Genomic DNA, 4148 nt, shown 5'->3' on the forward strand with positions numbered 1-4148 from the left:
GAAAGGGACAACAGAGGATGAGATAGTTGGATGGCATCACCAACTCAATGGACATGAGTTGGAGCAAGCACTGGGAGATGCTGAAGGACAGGGAAGTCTGACGTGTTGCAGTCCATGTGGTCACAAAGAATCAGACAGGACTGAGCGACTGAACAACAGAGGGACTTCCCTGGCAGTCCAGAGGTTAAGACTCTGCACTTTCAATGCAAAGGCCACCGATTTGATCTCTGGTCCAGGAACTGGGATCCCACATGCTGTGTGGAGAGGTTGAAGAAAACACCTTATCTATAAGTATTCTTGTTTGAAGAGCCTGTTGGGGAAGAACGGGTAGACTCTACAGCTCTTACCCTCCCCTCTCATGATTCTCAGGCAGGTATTTGATCAACATTAGAGGTGGCAACTAATATGTTTAGCAAAGTTTTAGGTTCTCAGAAGCCCCGTCTCAGAAATCAATCTGCAAATTGTGAAGGCAACTCTTTGTCCCTCTCCTACACCCATTTAAAACAAAATAAGGAAACAAAATGAATTTCAAAGCTCTCATGTTTCTTTGTGTAGCTCTGTGGGTAAAAGCCTGAATTTGCCGTTGAGGTTTGGAAAAACTACCTTGGGCTTTGCAAAGGTAAAACCAAGATTTCTTTCTGGACTGGGGAAGGAGTTAAACAACTCTACTTGAGATAACATTGGAAAGGTAAGCCTCTTCCAGGAGCTTAGATTGAATCCTAATGGAGCTGGGAAGGAACTGAAGGCTTTAAGCAGAGAGGTGACATGATCAGATTTATGTTGTCAAAGATCACTCCAGTGAATTGGGTTGAGGATTTATCCTGGAGACTGTCTACCCCCACAGGTGCATCTGCCTATAGGCAGCAGCCTCAGGGGAAAGACCTCTACTCCCAAATATCCTCTACCTGCCTCACTAAAGATCTATCAGCTTACATTATGCATGTTTGCAAGCAATGTAACTAAAGATTGGAATTCTTGTTTAGGCTATGATTTAAATGCAATAGTGTTCTAACGCTGAGCCTCAAGGTCTTATAACCTTGAATTATGAAGACAATATTTTTGTAGTGGTGTTCTGTAACTGAAAGCTGAACAGAATTAAAATTCGTTATTTAATACGTTAGGTTTTTTACTTGCCATCAGGAAAATGACATAATGTAATGCTCTGCTGTGCTTAGTCGCTCAATCGTGTCCAACTCTGTGCGACCCCATGGACTGTAGCCCACCAGGCTCCTCTGTCCATGGAATTCTCCAGGCAAGAATACTGGAGTGGGTTGCCATGCCCTCCTCCAGGGGATCTTCCCAACCCAGGGATCAAACTCAGGTCTTCTGCATTGCAAGTGGATTCTTTACCATCTGAGCCACCAGTGAAGCCCAATGTCATGCAGTAATATCAATTACTTTAATTGTTGCAGGCTAATGAGGACAAGGGCTGACATATAACATGTAAATGTTCACTCTTAACAAATGAAAGCTATCTGACATCACAGCCCCAAAGCAAGTCAAGTCCAATAAAAAGTATAAGATTATTTTAAAAAAAAAACTGAATAAGAGTCAATCATTCTTAATTATGCAAATGAGTCATTTGAGTGTTTACTTCCTTCAATAATCTAATAGAAAGTTCTGGGCTAAAACTAGACAATTTTTTCTAACATCTGCAATATTGAACTTGAAGTCCAGATATTATTCCCTGTTCCCAGTTCCAGAACAGTTGCCTTATATACTCATTTAATGCAGATTTAAAAAACACTAATTCAACTACAAGGGAACAAGACAGTTTTATGAAGATGTGAACTGACATCTCATTAAATTGACCTTAGAGGAATGCTGTCTGGCACAGATTTCTGAAATATTGGGTCAGATTATCCTGAACAAGTAAACAAAGCATTGAAATTATTAATATCATTTTGTATTTTTGATGTGACAGGCTTGCGTGAACAAGCACTCTCTGCATGTGTTAATATCAGTGAAACTAAATTACACAAGCAAATTAAATAAAGAACCTACACTGGGATATATTTTTCTATTTTTCTCCAATATTGGTGATTGTAGTTCAGCAAAGCAACATCATTCATCAGAGTCATATCATTAATGTGAACTGTTTTGAGTTTATGGTTATTTACTTTACATGTGTATTCTGATTTTATAAGTACTATAAGCATAAGGAATTTTAAATAATTTATGTGTTTAAGTAATATTCTGATAAAAATAACTTGTCAACAAGTTGAGGAGGGGACTTTTTCTCTGTTTGAAACAAGAACAAAAAACATGGAATGAACATTACTCAATTTTAAGAAATACTGTTCTACCAAATTTTTCTTCTCAAGTTAAATTAGGTTTGTTACCTGAAGTCAATAAAATCCTAATTAATACACTATCTCTAGAGTTGTGAGAAATAGATGCAAACCATAAAGTAAACAATAAATGTGAGATATTTACTACACAAAATAGATTAAGAAATGCTTTTTAGCTGGCCAGCTAAGAGAGGCAAATATTGTTCTTTACAGCATCAGACTTTACTTCCATCACCAGTCACATCTACAACTGGGCATTGTTTTTGCTTTGGCTCCATCTCTTCATTCTTTCTGGAGTTATTTCTCTACTCTTCTCCAGTAGCATATGGGCACCTACCAACCTGGGGAGTACATCTTTCAGTGCCATATTTTTTGCCTTTTCATACTGTTCATGGGGTTTTCAAGGCAAGAATACTGAAGTGGTTTGTCATTCCCTTCTCCAGTGGACCACATTTTGTCAGAACTCTCCACCATGACCTGTCCATCTTGGGTGGCACTACACAGCACGGCTCATTGTTTCATTGAGTTAGACAGGGCTGTGGTCCATGTGAACAGCTTGATTAATTTTTTCTGTGATTGTGGTTTTCATTCTGTCTGCCCTCTGATGGATAAGGATAAGAAGCTTATGGAAACTTCCTGATGGGAGAGACTGACTGTGGGGGAAACTGGGTCTTGTTCTGATGGGTGGGGCCATTCTCAGTAAATGTTTAACCCAATTTTCTGTTGATGGGCAGGGCTGTGTTCCTTACCTGTTATTTGACCTGAACCAAACTATGGTGGAGGTGATGAAAATTATGGCAACCTCCTTCAAAAGTTCCCATGAATGCACTGCCACACTCAGTGTCTCCAACCCTGCAGCAGGCCACCGCAGACCCACGCCTCCACCAGAGACTCCTGGACACTTACAGCCAAGTCTGGGTCAGTCTCTTGTGGGGTCACTGCTCCTTTCTCCTGGGTCCTGGTGCACACAAAGTTTTGTTTGTGCCCTCCAAGAGTCTGTTTCTCCAGTCCTGTGTAAGTTCTGTAATCAAATCCCACTGGCTGCTGAAGTCAAATTCCCTAGGGGTTCTCAATCCCTTTGCCAGATCCCCAGCTTGGGAAATCTGTTGTGGGTCCTAGAACTTTCTTAACAGTGTGAGAATTTCTTTGGTATAATTGTTCTGCAGTTTGTGGGTCATCTGCTCAGCAGCTCTATGGTGAGATTAATGACGACCTCTTCCAAGAGGGCTTATGTCACAGGCAGTGTCTCCAGGTCTTCTGCACTCAGAGCTGCTGCCCCTGTGGCAGGCTATTGCTGACCCATACCTCCACAGGAGGCACTCAAACACAGTTCTGGCTCAGTTACTGTGGTGTCTCTGGGACCTGGTGCACACAAGGTTTAGTTTGAGCCCTCCAAGTGTCTCTGGAGGGTATGAATTTTTATTCTAAACGTGATTTTGCCCCTCCTGCCATCTTGCTGGGGTTTCTCCTTTGCCCTTTGATGTGGGGTATCTTTTTTGGTGGGATCCTATATTCTCCTGTCAATGGTTGCTCAGCAGCAAGCTGGAATTTTGGAGTTCTCATAGGAGAAGATGAGCACACATCCTTTTACTCCACTGTCTTAGTTTCTAGAACAACATTGCATAGGAACCTGGAATGTTAGGTCCATGAAACAAGGTAAATTGGATGTGGTCAAACAGGAGATGGCAAGAGTGAATATTGACATTTTAGGAATCAGTGAACTAAAATGGACTGGAATGGATGAATTTAACTCAGATGACCATTATATCTACTACTGTGGGCAAGAATCCCTTAGAAGAAATGGAATAGCCATCATAGCCAAACAAAAAAGTCTGAAATGCAGTACTTGGCTGCAAT

Source organism: Bison bison, unplaced genomic scaffold, assembly GCF_000754665.1.
Source record: "Bison bison bison isolate TAMUID 2011002044 unplaced genomic scaffold, Bison_UMD1.0 scf7180017864530, whole genome shotgun sequence".
NCBI lineage: Eukaryota > Metazoa > Chordata > Mammalia > Artiodactyla > Bovidae > Bison > Bison bison.